The sequence below is a fragment of the Hylobates moloch genome, unplaced genomic scaffold (assembly GCF_009828535.3).
Source record: "Hylobates moloch isolate HMO894 unplaced genomic scaffold, HMol_V3 SCAFFOLD_16, whole genome shotgun sequence".
NCBI lineage: Eukaryota > Metazoa > Chordata > Mammalia > Primates > Hylobatidae > Hylobates > Hylobates moloch.
In genome coordinates, this window is record NW_026652291.1 from 78,704,795 (window position 1) to 78,727,118 (window position 22,324).

General features: G+C 41.5%; 2 pseudogenes; one reads left to right on the forward strand and one right to left on the reverse strand.

The window, feature by feature from the left end:
* Window positions 1–684: 684 nt before the first annotated feature.
* On the reverse strand, window positions 685–4,719 carry LOC116484720 (olfactory receptor 7E24-like; annotated as a pseudogene).
* A 16,298-nt stretch (window positions 4,720–21,017) lies between these two features.
* LOC116484721 (calmodulin-A-like) lies at window positions 21,018–21,575 on the forward strand (annotated as a pseudogene).
* The last annotated feature ends 749 nt before the right edge of the window (window positions 21,576–22,324 follow it).

The window sequence follows — 22,324 nt, forward strand, 5'->3', positions numbered from 1 at the left end:
AAACGTCCCTACTAATGTCACAGGGCGTGTAGACCCTGTCATAAGATTGGTAATACCCTTGCGGAAGTTCACTACTAATTTCACAATGCGTGTACACCGCCTGTGTCATTCTTCATAATATCCTAGGGGGATGTTTCTTTCAATGTCACAAAGGGTGTACAAAATGTCACAGAAGGTATTCACCTTGTGACGTTATCTGTAATACCCTAGAAGGATGTTACTCCTAATATGTCACAGGGGTGTACACCCTTTGATATCATTTGTAATGTCATAGAGAGATATGACTTCAAATATCACAGTGGGTGTACACACATAGTGTATAACCTGTGATATGATTCGTAATATCCTAGGGAGATACAACTCCTGATATCACAGTGTGTGTACCCCGTGTGTGTACACCTTTGATGTTAGTCGTAATATCCAGGGTAAAGGTTACTCCTAAGATCACACAGTGTGCACACCCTGTCATATTTTTCTTCATATTATAGGGAGATATTGCTTCTAATATCACAGTGGGTGTACCCCTTCTGCGTATACTCTGTGACAGTATTTTTTATATCCTAGGGAGGTATTACTCCTAATTGCACAGTGGGTGTTCACCCTGTGTTATCATTCTTATTTGACCTTACTGCCTCTTTTAACCCACACTACTAAAGGAATGAAACAGATAAAAAGATACTGAGATTAGACTGTGCTGCCATGTGGCCGCCGGAGGACACCTTTAATATCCCTGTTTCTCAGGCTGTCGACGAAGGGGTTCAGCATGGGGGTGACCACCATGTACATCACTGAGGCCACTGCACCCTTTCTGGGGGAAGATGACACATCTGAACTGAGGTACCCTCCAACGCCTCTTCCATAAACTCAGCAAATAACTGACAGGTGAGACCCACAGGTGGAGAAGGCTTTATACTTCCCACCTGATGATGAAACCCTCAGAACAGAGGAAACAATTTTACAGTAAGAGAAAAGGGTCCCCGAGACGGGAAGGAAACCAAATACGGCAGCAGGGAAATAACATGATTATGTTATTGGTGAAGGTGTCACAACATGCAAGATGGGGGAGTTGAGAAGGGTCACAGAAGAAATTAGGAATTTCCGCATCCCTGAAGCAGGTCATTAGCAAGGCAATCAAGTTGTGCAGCTGGGAGTCTAAACGACTGAGAAGAAAAAAAAAAAAAAGACAACAAAACTAGGTAGCCACAGAAACACGGGTTCATGATGGCTGAATGATATAGAGGGTGACAGATGGCTACAAACCGGTCATAGGCCATCACACTCAGGAGCTTGTCTCTCTTCCATGCCTCCAAAAATGGCAAAGAGAGGCATCTGAGTCAGGCAGCCTGCCTAGGAGATGACTCTGCTGTGAGAATGGATGTCCACAATCATCTCGGGGACCGTGGAGGAGGTGAAACCGATGTCAGGTGAGGACAGGTTGGAGAGGAAGAAGTACATGGGGGTGTGGAGGTGAGAGTCAGGGCTGATGGCCAGGATGATGAGCAGGTTCCCCAGGACCGTGACCAGGCACATGGATAGGAACAGCCCGGCGAGGATCGGCTGCAGTTCTGGATACCCCGAGAGTTCTAAGAGGAGGAATCTAGAGACATCTGTTAGATTCTGTGGGTCTGCATGGTTTGGACACCTTTTGCCTAGAAAAGGGGGTTGAAAAATGGGAAACAAGCAAACCGACACCCGGCATTGTGTCTGCATTTTGGATAGAAGCAATTCACAAGTAATGTTTTCAGATTTCAGAGCAATCCACACTCAGCAATATTTTGCAGTTCTGACAAACTCAATTGTCTTCTGATGCTTTCGTCATTGATTTCTGTGTTCTTCGCTTCTTGCTGTACACGCCTGCCTTAGAGACACTAGATTCAAGAATGTTCCAAGAACCAGATCATCATATATAACAAATGCGTAACTGCTAGAAAATACAGCCTATCTTGTCCGAAGAAAAATACGTAATAAAACCATTCTCTTCGCTTGAAGAAAAATGTTATCCTAATTAAAGGAAATTAAGAACTCAAATATTTTATTTTATTCTACTAGATTGATACAAATTCCCTTGATTTAGAACATTTATAAACACTGTATAACAGCTGAGACCGGGCCGGGCGCAGTGGCTCACGCCTGTAATCCCAGCACTTTGGGAGGCTGAGGCGGGCGGATCACCTGAGGTCAGGAATTCGAGACCAGCCTCAACATGGGGAAACCCCGTCTCTACTAAAAATACAAAATTAGCCGGGCGTAGTGGTGCCTGCCTGTAATCTCAGCTACTCGGGAGCCTGAGGCAGGAGAATTGCTTGAACCTGGGAGGCGGAGGTTGTGGTGAGCCGAGATCGAGCCATTGCACTCCAGCCTGGGCAACAAGAGCTGAGACCATGTTACCTGGAAATGAAATGAAAGTTGATAGTTCATAAGCAGAAAATAGTTCCACATGCCGGTTAGGTCCTAGTGATTTCATCATTCCGTTTTCTGACTTTTCTCCTTCAAGAGAGTAATTGCTTCCTCAAATCGGTGGGTCTTTGAAAATTCACGTAAGCTATAACTCCTGTCCTTAGCTTAGGTGGACTTAGAGTTTTCATCAGAAAGTTCAGCCGGACGCCGTGGCTCACGCCTGTAATCCCAGCACTTTGGGAGGCCGAGGAGGGTGGATCACTGGGTCAGGAGATCAAGACCATCCTGGCCAACATGGTGAAACCCCGCCTCTACTAAAAATACAAAAACTTCTCCCGGTATGGCGGCGTGCACCTGTAGCCCCAGCTACTCGGGAGACTGAGGCAGGAGAATGGCGTGAGCCTCGGAGGCAGAGGCTACGGCGAGCCGAGATCACACCACTGCACTCCAGCCTGGGCAACAGGAGCAAAACTCCGTCTCATAAAACAAAAAACAAAAAGAATCAAGTTAGTTGAAGTCACACTGATGACAGCCAATTCTTGTGAACCAAGGAAGTGTCAATTCAAGAATTAACATAGATTTTGACTTTTGCTATCTCTTCTGTGCCAAGCAAGATATAGGCTCTGGGGAATCAGAAACAAAAGAGACTCACTTGTTCCTCTCACAATACTCAGTACTTACTGAGATAAGGACCAAAGAAAATGTCCTGTCTGGAATGCAGGGAAACCGGAACTTCAGGTCAGGGGATATTTCCGTTGAATTGTATGGAGTGGAAGCTTAAAATATTAACGAATGTATCAGAGATTCACTTTGCCTTGACTTTATGCATCCGTCACAGAGAGATCACGCAGCGGGCACCCACGATCGGTTTCATCATCGCTCGCTTCCATTGGATCAACTAGAAATCAGCTCAGATGAGAGTGCTGAGTCTCAGAGGATGGACATCTCACCCCCTGCCATACAGAGAAGTAGAAAGGGTGCTATTCCAAATTCATGGCCAGACTCTAAGTCCTGGGTACTCTACTTCATGGTCTTCCAACTCTCAAAAAGTTGTGGTTTTGGTTTTGTTTTTGCTTTTTTGAGAAGGAGCCTCGTTCTGTTGCCCAGGCTGGAGTGCAGTGGAGTGATCTCGGCTCACTGCAACCTCCGCATCCCAGGTTCAAGCTATTCTCCTGCCTCAGCCTGCCAAGCAGCTGAGATGACAGGCGCCCGCCACTATGCCTGGCTCATTTTGTTTTATTCTTAGTAGAGACGGGGTTTCCCCATGTTGTCCAGGCTGGTCTCAAACACCTGACCTTGTGATTCGCCTGCCTCAGCCTCCCAAAGTGCTGGGATTACACGTGTGAGCCACCACGCCCAGCTTCCAAAAGTTGTAAGCAGAGCTCAGAGGTCTTAACCACGGGCACGTCTGAGGAGCATTTTTTGAAACGGTTTCCCGCTTCCTCAATAGGAATGGAAGCCAAACTCCGAATCGATGACTCCTTTGAGGAAGTCGAGAGCTGTAAGGAAAGCCAGGAACAGGAGCAAGGGAGAGATGTGTCCCGAATGATCCTGTGCCCATTCTTTCTGGAACCTTTGATGTGATCTCAGCTGCCCTTTCTCTACTTGACACAGGGATTGTGGCACCCACTGGTCTAGCTGTGGTCTACAAGGAACCCCCAAAGAGAAGCGCACAGTGAGCAGGGGCATCGGCCTGAGTGACAAGGATTTGAGAGGGCGAGTTAGATGCAGGGGAAGGACTGGCCAATGCCATGCGTCCGGACTTAGACTGCCTGCTTCAAACTGGACTTCACCCTTTTTGACTTCATGATCTGGTACAAGTCCTATGAAAATGCGTTGCTCCTTCTCTAGTCTGTAAAATCATCATGAAATGTGCGCTCATAACTGGGAGACTACGCAGATGAAATGAAACAAGCTGCATAGAGCACAGAGCTCAGAGCCTGGCCTTTAGGAAGCCCTCAGTGAGGGTTCATGATGCCCTGGTGTCTGTCTTCATCCCCTTTATCCTCATCATCACCTTCATCATCTCCGTTGTTCTTAGGGATAGTTTAGAGGGACTCATTCCCTGCTATCATAGGTGAGGTGTCTATGAAAAGGATAACCAGTGGGGGAGGAAGGCAAAATTTTGAATAAGATTTCTGAGACCCCCCACCACAAGCAAGAACAGAAACTCCACAGTCTGCTGAGCTGACAGGTTGCACCTTGGTCTCCTCCCATCTGTCCACCGCACTGTTCTGTTTGTCCTGAGGGTGAGGAAACAAAGCAAGGCTCCCGACCGTCCCTCAGCACTCACTGAACTGCCCTTCCCCTCTGCTGGGCCATGACCGCGGAGAACAGGTCCACTGTCCTCCCTGCGTGGGGCACGATGGAGGCTCAGACTCCGTCCTCAAGGCTGGCAAGAAGACAGGGTGAGACATGAGCCTCCCGATACAGGTGATGGGTGTGGAGCCCACGGGACTGGAACCTCACACTGTGGGGCTGGAGGCACAGACTGAGTATTGACTATTCTATGTCCTGGGGGGCTCAAGGCACAGAGCCCTTCATTAGCCAAAGTTGCCCAAGCTCCCCAATCTCTAAAGATTTCCCCATAAGAATGCAGGAAGAAGAAAAGGGAGTGTCCATAGAAGCTTTGGGGGCTCTTCTTGTAATCAGGAGGAAGCTTGTGTGTATTCTTCGCTTCTTTCTTTTGTTTTTAAAGATCCAACTGCTTTCGTTTTCATCTTTTATTATGGGAAAATATACCACGTATCAATACTAAAAATTGTAAATATATATGATTTCATCTAGAATGGCCAGTATAAACATTGACAATTTCCATTATTTTTCATTTGACAGTTGAATGACATTAAGTACATTCACATTGTTCAGCAGCCATCACCGCCGTCGTCTCCAGAACAGTTTTATCTTTCAAAATGGAAATGGCACCCATTCACCAAACTCTCCATTCCTCCCTCTCGCCCACCCCGGGGGCCACCATTCTAATTTGCAACTCTATGAGTTTAACTACTCCAGACCCTTGATAGAAGTGGAATCCTACCGTGTTGAATTTTTTTTTTTTTTTGGAGACACAGTCTTTCTCTGTTGCCCAGGCTGGAGTTCAGTGGCGTGATCTCGCCTCACTGCAACCTCCACATCATGGGTTCAAGCGATTCTTGTGTCTCAGTCTCCCGAGTAGCTGGGATTACAAGCGTGCGCACCCACGCCCAGCTAATTTTTGTATTTTTAATAGAGGCGAGCTTTCAGCATATTGGCCAGGCTGCTCCCGAACTCCTGACCTTAAGGGATCCGCCTGCCTCAGCCTCCCAAAGTGCTGCGGTTACAGGTGTGAGTCACTGAGCCTGGTCGTGTTTATCCTTTTGGGATTTCTTTATTTCACTGACGATAATGTCTTCAAGGTTCATCCATGTTGCAGCCTGTGTCAGAAGTGCCTGTCTGGTTTTATTTCTGTTTTTGTTTTTTGTTTTTGTTTCTTGGTTTTGTTTCATTTTGTTTTGTTTTGTGTTTACATGGAGTCTCACTGTCGCTCGGGCTGGAGTGCAGTGGCACAATCTGGGCTCACTGCAACCTCCGCCTCCCGGTTTCAAGCGGTTCTTGTGCCTCAGCCTCCCGAGTAGCTGGGACTATAGGCACACGCCACCACGCTCGGCTAATTTTTTGCATTGTCTTTTTTTTTTTTTTTTGAGATGGAGTCTTGCTCTGTCGTCCAGGCGGGAGTGCAGTGGCACGATCTCGGCTCACTGCAAGCTCCGCCTCCCGGGTTCACGCCATTCTCCTGCCTCAGCCTCCCAAGTAGCTGGGACTACAGGCACCCGCCACCACGTCCAGCTAATTTTTTGTATTTTTAGTAGATACGAGTTTTCACCGTGTTAGCCAGGATGGTCTTGATCTCCTGACCTTGTGATCCGCCAGCCTCGACCTCCCAAAGTGCTGGGATTACAGGCTAGAGCCACCGCGCCCGGCTAATTTTTTGTATTTTCAGTCGAGACAGGGTTTCACCAAGATGGCCAGGCTGGTCTTGAACTCCTGACCTCAGGTGATCCGCCCACCTCGGTCTTCCAAGATGCTGGGATTACAGGCGTGAGCCACCGCACCGGCCAGAAGTGCCTGCCTTTTGAAGGCTGAATAGTCTTCCATTGTATGAATGAACTGCAGTGTGCTTTTTCATTCATCTGTCCACGAACCCTTGGCGTGCTTCCACATTTTGGCTGTTGTGAGTAATGCTGCTATGAATATGGGTGCACAAATCTCTCTTCCATTCCTGGCTTCTAATTCTTTTTGGGAGGTACCCACAAATGCAACTGCGGGAACATCTGATCATTCTGTTTCTAAGTTTTCCAGTACAAGCCATACTATTTTCCCTGTTCCTTCACGGTTTTACATTCCCTCCAATCATATTCGAGCTTTCCTACTTCCCTCTAGTCTCACCAATGCTTGTTTGTTTATCATATCCATCCTAATGTGTGGTGTCACATTCTTGGTTTGATTTGCACTTCCCTACGATTAGCGATTTTGAACGTCATTTTTGATGCTTATTGGCCATTGCTGTATCTTCTTTAGGGACACGTCTACTCGAGTTTTCTGACCATTGTTAATGGGATGCTTTGGGTTTCTTGTTGTTTAGTTCTAGCTGTTCTTGATATATGACGGATATCAGCCTCTTTTCAGAGATATGATTTGCAAATATTTTTCCTAATCCATGGGAAATGAAAATTAAACCACAAGAGATATCACCTCACACAAGTTAGAATTACTATTTTTTTTTTAAGATAAGTGTTGGCAAACATTGTGAGGAAATTAGAACTGTTGAACACTATTGGTGAGAATGTAAAATATTACAGCTGCTATAGAAAATAGTATGGAGGTTCTTCAAAACTTAAAAATAGAGCTATCATTTATGCAGCAATTACATTTCTACATATATTTTCAAAAGAATTGAAATCATCTCACAACAGGCACTCCCATGTTCATTGCAGCATTGTTCACAATGGACAAGACACATAAACAACCTAAATGTCCATCAATGTGTAAATGAATAAAGAATCACATTTTCTTTATCCATTCTTTATTGAAGTTAAATAATATTCCATATATATATAATATTCCAGGTAAATAGAATAATATTCCACCTTAATAAAGAAGGAAGTCCTTCTATATGCAACAACATGGAAACTCCTGGAGGACATTATTCTAAGTGAAATAAGCAGTCACAGAATGACACATACAGCCTGATTCCACTTATATGAGGTACCTAAAGTAGTCAACTCTCACAGAGGCAAACAGTAGAATGTAGAATGGTGATTGCCAGGGGCTGGAGGCAGGAGGACATGGGGCATTGCTACTCAAAGTCTACAAAGTTTAAGTTATCCAAGATGGGTAACTTCTAGAGATCTGTTGTACGATATTGTTCTAGTTAACAACATTGTATGTGTACCTCAAAATTTAAGAAGGTAGGTCTCATGTTAAGTATTATTACCCCCCAAAAAAATTGTACTAAAGTGTTAATTGCATATTGATATAAGGTAGAGCCATGAGAGTCGTGAAACACTACACATAGAATTATATAGTATTATTCCATAAAAAGAAAGCATTGTCAGAAATATAACGAAACATCTGAATAGTATTAAAATGTTATGCATTATGATAATACTCTGGTAGGTCAAGGAGTTAAAAGTAAACCATTAAGGACTTAAGGAACTTGAATTGTTTACTGTTTTCACAAATAACTGTACATGGTTGTAATGTTGTACGTTAACAATGAGAAATGCATTTTCTCAAGCATTATGTAACACTTACAAATGTTGCTCATAATCTACACCATAAAATATTTAAATTTCTAAAATAACACATTTATAACTTTCTTGTATCAATAATAAAGTATTGCTAGAAACTAATACTGAAACTTTGAGGAAGGAAGAAAATTACTCAGATATTTTAAGAATTGTTGCATGAATAACGCTGCCTTACGTGAACTGGAAAATAGCAACTGTCAGGCCAAGATAGCTGACTAGAAACAGCTTGTGTGCTTGGCTCTCACCGAGAAAAGGAAGAGTGATGAGTGGACACTAGTTCTTCAACTGGAACAGCCATGCTGACACACTATGATTCATCAGGGAAACAGCATGACCTATGGAGAACAGAGAAGAGCAAGACAGGACAACTGTCCACCTAGAAGTGGCACAGAGCAGGGGATGTGTGCCCACTATACAGAAACAATGAGTAAGAGTCTTCAGGGACCCAAAATTCTGCCACAGACCTCTACATTCTTGGGGTCAGGAGGAGTGCATCCATGGGCCCCACCACAGGGGCCTCCAGACTGACATGGAAAGCTACACGGAGTATGGGAAGAGCCACTGCTCAGGCGTACATGGAGTCCTGAGAGCCTTGCATCCCCAGGCACCACGGCACCAGCAGCTGTAGCTCAGTTAACACGGGAGACCAGACTCCCTCTACTCACCCAGGAAAGGGGCCAAATCCAAGGGGCTGAGCAGTGATGGACTGAAGGCCTCTGCAGCACTTTGTAGGTAAGTTTCTCTAGCCTGGGATTCTAGTGAGGTCACTTCAGCCCTGCCTGAGTTCTTGCACCAGGAAAAGCTCTGTACTTCCGTGGGATGGAGCTCTCAGAGGGAGACGCAAGCCACCATTTTTGCTGCTCTGCAAGCCTCCCTCTAGTTACCCTCAGGTTCAGGAAGGTTCAAGGCGATTAGGAACTATTGCAGACACCCAGCACAGTGCAGCTGCCTTAAAAAAAAAGCAGCCAGACTGTTTTCCACACAAGATCCTGACCCCTGCTACTTCTCACTGGGCAGGGCCTCCTGACTTGCGACCTCAGCCATCCACTGCTTGGGCTCTCAGGCTGGCAGCAGCTCTTGCTTCCCTTGGACAGAGCTCCAGAGGTAGAGGCAGCCACCATTTTCTGTTGCTTTGCAAGCCCCATCTTCTTGTCCTCAGGCTCTGGAGGGTAGGCAGTAATTAGGAACTATCATGAAACCCCAGCACAATGTAGCCACCTTACAGGAAAGCAACCAGACTTGTTCCCTTGCAGGTTCCTATCCCTATGACTCCTTGCTAAGCAGGGCCTAACAACCTGGCACCTCAGCAACTCCTTGCCTCGGCTCTCAGGCTGATAGCAGCTCTGTGCTTTTCTGCAAAAGATCTCTCCGAGGGAGCAAGTAGGCCACCATTTATGCTGCCCCACAGTGCTCCCTCTCATTGCCCTCAGGCTCGAGAGGTAGGAAGTAGTGGGGGACTGCGGCAGACCCCTAGTACAGCACATACACCTTATGTAAAAGCAGATAGATTGTTTTTCACAAGCATCGCCACATCCACTACTCTTCACTGGGCAGTGGCTCTTGACCTGGGCCCTTGCACAATCATCCTATCCCCTCCTGCACACTTGAGTTGGTGGTAGCTCTGCATTTCACGGAAGATGAAATCCTAGAGACAACCCATAGCCCCACTGTCATTTCAGCTGAGTGGTACTTCCCTTACTGCCCTTGGGCTGGGAAAGGAAAAATAGGCCTGGTCAAGGCTCCATTAGAACCCCCAGCGTGCTTCAGGCACCATGTGAAGAGGAGCCCAGTCTTTCTTCCTTATGAACCTCCTGCCCTGACTCTTTAACAAGTAGGGCCCATGGCTTGGGACAGCAGAACAGCTCTCCCACCCTAGTTGAGGATTTCCACTGCTAGTGGCTCTGTGTTTCCCGGGGAAGGGGCTCCCAGAGACAACTAACTGATCACCTCTCTGGCACTGCCATGATGGTGGTTCTGCCCTGCTGCTCTTGACCTGGAGAAGAAACAAAGGGCCTGAGGGCTTCACTTGCACTGCTAGCATGACGCAGTCACCACACAAGAGAGTAGCCCAGTCTCTAACACTCTTCAGCAGTGGGGGTCCCAGCTCAGATCACCAGTGCCAGTAGTGCAGCTGTCCTACCCTCTGGCTAAACATCCTTGGTAACAGCAGCTCTGCATTTTTCTGAGGTGGATCTCTCAAAGGCAACCAATAGCCTCTCTGCCACTGCTGCTGCAGTGGTACTGTCCTTCCTGTCCTCAGACTGAGAAAGAACCAAAGACCCTGAGTGCTTTAACCACATCCAGCAAGCCACAGCCACCCTAAAGAGAAGAGGCCAGTCAGTCCCCCAATAAGTACCCCCCACCTCAGTCATCACCAGGCGAGGCACCCCAGCTTGAGCCCTCAATGCAGCCACCCCATCCCAGGCCAAATGCACTAACTGGAAGTGGCTCTGCATTTCTCTGGGGTGGAGCCCCAAAAGACAAGTGAAACACCATCTGGCATAGCCACTGCCAAGGTCCCTTCCCCTGCTGTCTCCAAGCTGGGGAAGAAACATAAAGCCTGAGCTTGCCCCAGGGTAGTGGTGTGCAGCCTAGGAGTGCCAAGCCAAGATCTGCAGCCAGCCCTTCAGTGGGACAGAAGCCCACGCTTTTAGAGCATTGAGAGGGAGCATGACTGCAATCAAGAAGAAATACAGAGGAGCCACATGGCTGAGCTAGAGTCTACCTTCTGGCCATGATGCTGAAACACCATCTACCGGATCCCAGCCCAAGCTTCAACACCAAAAATACTTTGCTAATATACTCCTCTGGGAAATCAAGGACAATAACTCAGCTACAGATAAAGATCCCACACAAAGGCTCAGTATTCTTAAAACATGCAGAAAGAATGCCAACTGACTGTACTCAAATTACAACATAGTTGAAGCTATATCAGCCCACAGAGATGAGAAAGAACCAGCACAAGAACCCTGGCAACTCAAAAACGTAAAATGTCTTTTTTCCTCAAATGACTTCAACAGTTCCCCAGCATGGATACTTAATTGGGTTTAAATGACAGAAATGACAGAAATAGAATTCCAAATATGGGTAGGAATTAATATCATTGAGATTCAGGAGAAAGTTGACACAGAATCCAAGGATTACAATAAAAAGATATAAGAGCTGATAGACAAAATGGCCATAATAAGAAATAACAAACCTGATCTGATACAGTATGGAAAACATATTACAAGAATTTCATAATGTAATTGCAAGTATTGTAGCAGAATACACCAAGCTGAGGAAAGAATCTCAGAGCTAGAAGACTGGCTTTCTGAACTAACTCATTTTGACAAAAAAAAAAAAAACTTCTGAAAAATATGGGATTTTGTAAAGAGACCAAATCTATGACTCATTGGCTTCCACGGAAGAGATGCGGAGAAAACAAGTCATTTGGAAAATATGTTTCAGGATTTCATCCATGAAAATTTCTCCAAAATTTCTAGAGAGGCCAACGTTCAAATTCAGGAAATGCAGAGATACCCTGAGGGACACTAACCAACAAAAATAAAAAACATTCACAAGACACATCATCTCCAAGGTCAGAATCTCCAAGGTCAAAATGAATGAAAAAATGTTAAAGCTAGCTAGAGAGAAGGGGCAGGTAACCTTCGAAGGGAACCTCATCAGGCTGACAGCAAAATGTTCGGCAGAAATGCAGCAAGTCAGAAGAGATTGGGGGATTATGCTCAACATACTTACAAAAAAGAATTTTCAACCAATAATTTTATATCCAGCTAAACTAAGCTTCAAAAGTGAAAGAGAAATGAGATCCATTTCACACAAGAAATACTAAAGGAGTTCATTACCACCAGACCTGCTTTACAAGGGGCCTTAAAAGGAGTGCCAAATATGGAAAAGAAAGGCTGTTGCCAGCCACTACAAAAACCATTGACTCTATAAAGCAACCATACAGAAAAGTTTGCATAATAACCAGCTAACAACACAAGAACAGGATCAAACTCACACATAACAATATTAACCTTGAAAGTAAATGGGGTAAATGCTACAATTAAAAGGCATAGAGTAGCATGCTGGATAAAGAACCAAGATCAATGATAGACAGTCTTCAAGAGACTTACTGCCCATGCGATGACACTCATAAACTCAAAGTAAAGGGATGGAGAAAAATCAACCAAGCAGATAAAGAAAAATAAAAAAGAAAGAAAAAAGTAAGGGTTGCTATTCTTATTTCATACAAAACAGACTTAAAACCAACAAAGATAAAAAAAAAAAGACAAAGAAGAGGATTACATAATGGTAAAGTATTCAATTCAAAAAGAAGCCCCAACACAGGAGCACCCGGATTTATAGAGCAAGTTCTTAGAGACTGTGATGGTTAATATTGAGTGTCAACTTGATTGGATTGAAGGATGCAAAGAATTGTTCCTGGGTGTGTCTGTGAGGGTGTTGCCAAAGGCAATTCACATTTGAGTCAGTGGACTGGGAGAAACAGATCCACCCTCACTCTGGGTGGACACCATCTAATCAGCTGTCAGCATAAAAACAGGAATGAAAAGAGCAGACTTGCTGAGTCTTCTTGACTCTGTCTTTCTCCCATGCTGGATGCTTCCTGCCATCAAACCCTGGATTCCAAGTTCTTCAGCTTGGGGACTCTTGGACCTTCAACAACAGACTGAAGGCTGCACTGTTGGCTTCCCTGCTTACAAGGTTCTAGAACTCGTACTGGTGTCCTTGTTCCTCAGCTTGCAGACGGCCTATTGTGGGACCTCACCTTGTGATCATGTGAGTCAATACCCCTTAGTAAACTCCCCTTTATATGTACATCTGTCCTGTTAGTTCTGTCCCTCGAGAGAACCTTGGCTAGTGGAGAGACCTACAAAGAAATTTATATTTTCACAAAGTAACAGTGGGAGACTTTGACATTTTATTTTTTTATTTATTTTTTTTTTTTGAGAAGGAGTCTCACTCTTTCGCCCAGGCCGGAGTGCAGTGACTTTGACATTTTACTTACAGTATTAGACATATCATTGAGGCATAAAATTAATTAAGATATTCAGGACCTGAACTAAACACTTGACCAAATGGAGATAACAGACATCTACAGACCTGTCCAACCAAACACAACAGATTATATATTCTTTTCATCACCACATGGCAAATATTCTGAAATCACCCAGACAGTTGGACATGAAAGAATCCTCAGGAAAAAACAAAGAAAAGAAAACCCTAAACCATTCCAATCACATTCTCAGACTATAGCAAAATATACATAGAAATTAATGCTAAGAAAATCACTCAAACCCTACAATTACATGGAAGTTAAACAACTTGATTCTAAATGACCTTTGGGTAAACAATGAATTTAAGGCAGAAATCAACAAATTATTTGAAACAAATGAGAACAAACTCACAAGATGTCAGACTCGCTAGGACACAATTAAAATAGTCTTAAGAGGGAAATTTATAGTGCTAACTGCCAACATCACAATGTTAAAAAGAGCTAAAACCAACAAACTGACATCACATCTAGACGAACTAGAGAAACAGGAGCAAACGAACACTAAAGCAAGGAGAAGAAAAAATTACTAATATCAGAGCTGAAGTGAAGGAAATTGAGATACACACAACAAAACATAATAAAAGATCAATGAATCCACAAATTGCTTTTGTGAATGAATAAATAAGATAGACCTCTAGCTAGACTAATCAAAAAAGAGAGAAGATCCAAACAAACACAATCAGAAATGGCAAAGGGAACATTGACATTGACCCCATAGAAATACAAAAAAGCCCTCAGAAACTATTAGGAACACCTCTATGCACCCAAGCAAGAAGTCTCAGAAGAAATGGATAAAGTTCAGGAAACACATAACCTGCCAATAATGAAACAAAAAGAAATTGAATCCCTGAACAAACTAATAATGATTTGCAAAATTGAATTAGTAATAAAAAATCTACCAACCAGGGTAAGTCTAGGACAGATGGATTTACAGCTGAATTCTACCAGATGTATAAAGAAGACCTGGTGCCATTCCTAATGAAACTATCCCAAAAAATTGCAAATTCTGTGAGAACTAACTCATTTCATGAGGCCACCATCATCTTGATACCAAACCAGTCAGAGACACAACAACAACAACAACAGCAACAACAAACTTCAGGCCAATATCCTTGATGAACATAGATGCAGAAGTACTCAACAAAATACTAGCAAACTGAATCTAGCAGCACATCAAAAAGCTAATATACCAGGAAATAGTTGGCTTTATCTCTGATATGCAAGATTGGTTCAACATAGACAAATCAATAAATGTGATTCATCACATAAACAGAACTAAAGACAAAAAAAAAAGATCATCTCAATAGATGCAGAGAAGACTTTTAATATAATTAAACATCCCTTCTTATTAAAAAAACCTTAACAAATTAGGCATTAAACGAACATGCTTCAAAATAATAAGAGCCATTTATGACAAACCCATAGCCAACATTATAATGAATGGGCAAAAGCTGGAAGAATTTCCCTTGAAAACCAGAACAGACAAGAATGCCGTTTTTCACCACTTTTATTCAACGTAGTACTGGAAGTCCTGGCCAGAGCTACAGCCAAAAGAAAGAAATAAAAGATATCCAAATAGGAAGAAAGGAGGTCAAACTATCCCTTTTTGCAGACATCCCATAGCCTTTGCCCCAAATCTCTTTGACCTGATAAACAATTTCAGCAAAGCTTCAGGATAAAAAATCAATGTGCGAAAATCGGTAGCATTTCTATACACCAACAACTTCCAAGCTGAGAGCTAAATCAAGAACACAATCCCATTCCTGATAGCCACGAACAGAATAAAATATCTAGGAATATAGCCACCTGAGAAGTGAAAGATCTTTACAATGGGAATTACAAAACACTGCTGAAAGAAATTAAAATTTACATAAACAAATGGAAAAATATTTCATGCTTATGGCTAGAAAGAATCAATGTTATATTTCAACAATGATACTGCTCAAAGCAATTGACAGATTTAATGCCATTCTTATCAAACTACCAATGATATTCTTCACATAATCAGAAAAAGAATTTTTAAAGCTTGTATATAACCAAAATAGCTTGAATTACCAAGGGAATCCTAAGCAAAAAGAACAAAGCTGTTACCCAACTTCTAACTATACTACAAGGCTACAGTAACCAAAACAGCATGGTAGTTGTACAAAAACAGACACATAACCAATGGAACAGAATAGAGAGTCTAGAAGTAACACTGCACACCTACAATTATTTGATCTTTGACAAAACTGAAATAAAAATAAATGAGCAAATGACTCCCCACTCAATAAATGGAGCTGGGCTAACTGGCTAGCCATATGCAGGCAATTGAAACTGGACCCTTTCCTTATGTTACATACAAAGATTAACTCACAGTGGAATAAAAACTTAGATGTACGTGCTAAAGCTATTAAAACCCTGGAAGATTACCTAGAAAATACTATTCTGGATATAGGATCTGGCAAATATTTCATGACAAAGACATTAAAAGCAATCACAACAGAAATAGAAATTGACAAAGGGGACCTAATTAAAGAGCTTCTGCACAGCAAATGAAACTTTCAATAGAGTAAACAGAAATCTTATAGAATGGAAGAAAATATCTGCAAACTAATCATCTAGAAAAGATCTAGTATCCAGAATCTATAAAAAACTTAAAAAAATTTACAAGAACAAAACAACCCCATTAAAAAGTGGGCAAAGTATATTAACAGACACTGTTTAAAAGAAGACATATATGCAGCAAACAAGAATATTAAAAAATTCTCAACATGCTCAACATCAATAACCATTAGATAAATGCAAATCAAAACCACACTGAGATACTATCTCATACCAGTCAGAATGGCCATTACTATTAAGTCAAACAATAGCAGATGCTGGGAAGGTTGCAGAGACAAAGGAATGCTTTTACACTTCTGATTGGAATATAAATTGGTTCAGCCATTGTGGAAAGCAGTTTGGCAATTTCTCAAAGAACTCAAAGCAGAAAATGTATTTGACCTAGCAATTCCATTATTGGGTATATATCGAAAGGATTTTAAATCATTCTACCATGAAGACACATTAATGTGTATGTTCATTGCAGCACTATGCACAATAGCAAAGACATGGAATCAACCTAAATCCCCATCAATGGTAGACTGCATAAAGAAAATGTGGTACGCATACCCTATGGAATACTGTTACAGGGTCCTTGCAGTGTCATTCTTCTGGCTGGAAACCTCTGTGGCTGGTGGCACCGTTGCCCAAGTTTTGCTCAGGCCTGCTGGGCTTGTTCTACCTATTCAGCTTGGCAGACTGTGCTTGGCTTATGCTACTGGCCTGGATCCCATGCCTGCCAAAGGCGAGCCAGGCACAGAGTGGTGAATGGTGTGTGAGCAAGTGAGCAGGGGTCCGGGCACTGTGCACAGCCAGGCACACCAGCTGCAGTGGGGTAGGCAGCTGCAGGCACCAGCAGGGGTCCCAGATCCCTGTGAGGCTGCAGACGGACCAGGCATTCTGCAAGCAGCTTCCACAGCTGGCAACATGAAACACAGTGACACTCGGAAGCTCGGTGATGCCAGGAACTGCAGAGCCCCAAACAGGGGGTCATAGCCCTGGCTTGGGGAGCTCCTAGGTCTGTGCTCCCTATAGGGCTGCAGCTCTTCTGTTCATTTTTTCTTATTGCCTGCAAAGTGGCAAGCAAGGGGCATGTTTCAGCCCTGTTTGTGTTACAGCTCTTTCAGCCCTGCCATTAAGCTGGTCCTGAGTTTTTGTCTCGTGTTCAGAAAGAATGATGTACGTGGACAAGTGGAGGTGGAGCAAGGGAAAGAGATGCTCTGTTGAGCAACAGAACAGCTCAGAGGAGGCTCACGGTGTGTAGTTCCTCTCTGCTGTAAGGTCATCCCATCACCTGCTCTGCTCTCAGCAGAGAGGAGATCCACAGTTGAGAGGAGACCCACAGTTGGGAACTCCTCTCTGCAGGTAGGTCTTTCTGTTGTCTCCTGGAGTGGGGTTGAGTCCAGGATTGTTATGGGCTTCAGAGGGGAAGAAATGCATGCTGGTTGGCCCATGGGCAGCCATGGGTGGGCCTGGAAAAGGCACCATAAGTTCTCACTCTGGTCTGCAGAACTACCAGCCTGATCTGCAGAACTGGCAGCCTGGTCCCAAGGTCTCAAGGCCATCCCTGACCTGAAGGCGGGGTTTAACTGGGCACCTGCCCTTTTCTTCCCAGGAGCCTGTCTGCCTCCTGCCGCCATTAACCTGCCATCTATGGTGCCCCACAGTGCCCAGGCTGTTCATGCGGAGGGGTACCTGCAGGCTCACACCTAATCACCTTTAGCCCCACCTCAGCCTCCCTCCTGTGCTCCTTTGTTTCCCAAGTCTGGAGGGGGCTGAGGCAGCAGGGGCCTGGCGTGTCAGCCCTGCCCTGAGCACATGCACACCCAGCAGGTTGTGACAGCACTCAGCCTCAACCACAACTTTGCTCCAAAATTGGAGTGGGGAGTTGGTGGTATAGTGGTGAGCATAGCTGCCTTCCAAAACTGGGTGGATTCCGAGAATGCGGAGAGGCCAGGAAGTGGGAGCAGACACTTCTGAGCCTGCAGGGACGGGGTAGCTTCCTAAGCCTCTGAGAATGCAGAGATGTCCGGGTCCACAGCCATGACTGAGCAGCTGTAGCTGCCCAAAGGGGCAGGAATCCCACCCCTCTAACTTGAAAGGGGGTAGGGCTTCACCTTTTTCCAACTCCTGCCAACTCCGTGGAGTAGGCAGACCTGGCCCTGCGTCCCGGACTGCAGTCGGCGACATGGCAGTGGCTTTTCCAGACGGGCCGCCTCTGCCATCCATACTATGCAGCCATTAAAATAGAATGAGATTGTGTCGTTTGCAGAAACACGGATGAAACTAGAGGCCATTATACTAAGTGAAGTAACACAGGGACAGAAAACAAAACATCTCATGTTCTCTTAGTGAGAACATTGAGTACATATGGACACAGATAAAGAAATAGTAGACACAGGGCCTTACTTGAGTGTGAAGGAGGGAAAAAGGTGAGGATTAAAAATTACCTTATTGACTACTATGCTTAGTATCTGGGTGGTGATGTAAAAAGATAAAGAAAATTTATAATGAGAAAAATAAATCTATCTTTTGTAGAACTGATAGCTAAGACCAAGAATAGGTTCTTCAAATAACAGAGACAAATCTAAAAAAAAGAAAACATAGAAGAAAGACAACTAAATTATAAAATACATTTTCAAATTTGAAGAGAACATTAAGACTTGGAGGAAAATATTTTGGATAACTGCTACAATTGAAAACACTGATTAAATAAATAATTCTTTTAAACATGTAAATAACGATGAACTTATTGGGAAGGAAAAAATTTATAAGACAAATGAAGAAATTGAAACACACGCAAAACAAAAAAAAAAATGCTGAAAAAATTTGCAAAAGCAAAAGGCAAGCATCTAACTTGGATTTCAAAACTAATGCTCCAAACCTCCTAATTCAAATAAAAATTTGGGATTATCACTGTTGCTGTTTGATAAAACTAAAGTAAAACCACGCAAATCATATCCAACATTTTATATCAACTAGTGGGGGGAAAATGAATTAAGTCAAGACATTCAGAAAAAACATATAAGACATAACTGAAGCAATTATTGCAATAAATAATTCTTTAAAATCAGAAGTATTGTCTTTTTGGAGCAATGGATTTTGTTGATACATTTCCTTATACCAACAACTTTCTGGAATAAATACTTTGATCAGAGTATTTATTTATTTAATACATCTATAATCTATTTGCAAATGTTTTATTAAACATTTTGTACCTATAAGTAAGATTGGACTATAATTGTTTTGTAGAGGATTTTATAGAAAATATTGATAATGAAATGAACTGATTTGTAAAGTGAATTTTTATATTATATTTACTGACTTTATTAAATAATTGGCAAACATTTCAACTTTTTATACTGTTTAATTATGGAGTTATCCAGTATCCATATTTAACATTTGTTGTATTTTCATAGAAAAGGTCAATTTTAAAAAAAAGATATTTAATACATTTCCACATGAAGTGTTTCTTTTGTTAGTAGAGATTTTCTTGTTACTGCCCATTTTGTCATCATCTTTTGGGCTTATCTTACCCAGTTGCTAACTCTTCTATCTGTGCTGGATTCACATTTGGCACTGACTTTCAATGTGACTCTGTTGTCTTCCAAAATTGTTTCTGCGGCCTTAACAAATGTTTCTTGGTTTATCATTTTTACTTTTATGCTTCGTATGTAATATGCATTGCAATATTAGATATTAAGTAAAAGACAATCAAGGAATAATTGACCTAATATTTTGAATATATCAAAGACTGGGATAAGTGGTGAGGTTGATTTGGACGAGGGTCAACGGAAACTAACCTTACGTTTTCAAATTTGTAGCTATTTTTGCTTACACTATATCTTACTACTTAGCACACTTGGATATAAAATCCAAAAATGCCTTTTTATGGCTAAAAAACTGTATATAATTAAGTAATAATTACTTAAACTTTATAAATAAGCTTATTGATTATTTATAATCACTTGTGTTAATACATGTTTACATGTTTATTTCTCTGCATATGCAACACATACATTTCATCTCTTTACTTCTAGCTTATGATCATACTGTTTTATATTCTATGCTTCACACATTTTTTTCTTTCTTAAATTGTAGTAATTTTCAAACTCCAGTGTATAAAATGATCTTTTTTAACATTTTAATTATCCATGTTTTTATATAATTTTTGTTATATTTTCCCAATTTTAAATGCAAAAGTAGTGTTTGTTTTAAATTGTATAATTTTTTCTTTTGTTTACAAGTGATGTTGAATATGTCTTTGTATTTTCAATTTTTCTGTAATTTATTTATGCATAGTTTATAACTATGTATCATCTTATGTGGTTATGGTTTTCTTAATGATTAACATAACTCTATCATACTAATATTAACATATTCTATAAAACCTATCACAATTCTATTTTCTGCCAGTGATTATTTTATAGTTATCTTGATCTACCAAATTTGTATACATTTCATTAAAACACATTATGCATATAGAAAGGTGCACAATTAGAAATGAGCATGTTGATAAATTATCAGAAAATGAACAGTGATGGGACCATTACCAAAGTAAAGGAATAGAATATAATCTGTGTTCTAGAAATCCCTCTTTTGCCTCAGCCCAAAGCTAATCCACTCCCACTACTCTGACTTCTATTGCCATTGACATAAATTTAAATCTTTTAAAAACCTATCAATGTTTACTATAGACAATTATTGCTTATCTATGATTAGGATATCTTTCCTTATCCTAAAAACAGGTAAATATTTTTTGTATGTTTTTTCATCATTTGGGTATTAAATATTTATGTGTGTGCAACAGTTTATTTGGAATTTGCTCTTGTTTAAATACAAAATAACACATTTTTACAATTATTTTTAAATGTTTTCTATGCTGCATATTTGGAGATTAAATAATACACTCCTAAATAACAAATGGCTAAAGGAATATCAAGAGAAATTAAAAAAAAACAATTTTAACTAAATGAAAATGAATTTAAAATATAAACATTTGTAGGATGCAGCAAAAGCAGTGCTTAAAGAGAAATGTATAACATTAAAAACATATGTTAGAAAAGAACAGAAATTTCAAATCAATCATCTAAGTTTCCACCTTAGGAAAATAAGGAAACAAAAGCAATGGAAGGCTAAATAAAATAAAAAAATGAGTCCGAGTGGAGTGAGTCAGCCAGCCAGCCATGAGGTTGTATGGTTGCATCTGTGAAACCAGTAGTGCTTGCCGCATAGGTGACCAACTGATGGGACAGCAGGTTGCAGAATTCAAAGAAATTTTTTCACTGTCTGACAAGGATAATGATGGAACTGTAACAATAAAGCAATTGAGAAGTGTGATGAAGTCTCTTGGGTAGAATCCAACAGAAGCAGAGGATATGATTAATGAAGTAGATACTGATGGTAAGGGCACAGTTGACTCTCCTGAATTTCTGACAATGATGGCAAGACAAATGAAAGACCCAGACAGTGAAAAAGAAATTAGGGAAGCATTCCATGTGTTTGATAAGGTTGACAGTGGTTATATTGGTGTAACAGAGCTTCACCCTGTGATAAATCTTAGAAAGAAGTTAACAGATACCAAGGTGATGAAATGATCAGGGAAGCAGATATTGATGGTGGTGGTCAAGTAAAGTATGGAGAGTTTGTACAAAATGATGATGGCAAAGTGGACGTTGTGCAGAATGTGTTACATTTGTTGTACAAAATTGTTTATTTGCCTTTTCTTTGTAACTTACCTGTAAAAGTTTTTCACTACTGTCAAAAAATAACACAATATGCATGTATAGTAGTTAGGACTTCATTGCTCCCATGTTTTCTTCCCTTCTCTTAATGTCATTGTCCTGAAACCTGATTTTAGAATATTGATCAAGTAATATGTTGTATGTGGCTTACACTTGAATATACATCTAAGCCCTTCTGCACATCTAAAATTGGATGGAGTCGGTCAAATGAAGGAATATCTAGGTTATGGCTTCTTATAAAGTAGGTTTCTTTAGGAACTGTGAGCATGTTGTTGTTGAAGTGAAGTGTGAAGTTGTAACTGTGTAGACTATAAACAGTTAACAATATGTAATTAACAGTTGCACTATTGCAGAAAAGGCGTATTATTCAGGTTTTCATGTATGATTTTTTCATACTGCTGGTCTTGTACTGAAAACATTTTCTCTTCCTGATACTTGCTTTTTACACTGTTGTTAGCTACTGGAAGATAATCTGCTGATGGCACAATTTGCCTCAAATCCATTCCAAGTGGTATATTTGTTTTCCAATAAAATATTACAATAAAAAAGAAAGTAAAAACATAAAATATACTAAAGAAATAACTTAAAAAATTTAGTAATGAAAGTTACAACTTACATTCTGAATATTATGTTAAGGTGACTAACTTATAGTTAATCATTTTCTTCAAGTAGGATAATCAAGTGCAAACAATATCAGCAATCAAACATGTTCTGTTAACTAGCACCCACTATAGCAGGGGTCCCGAATC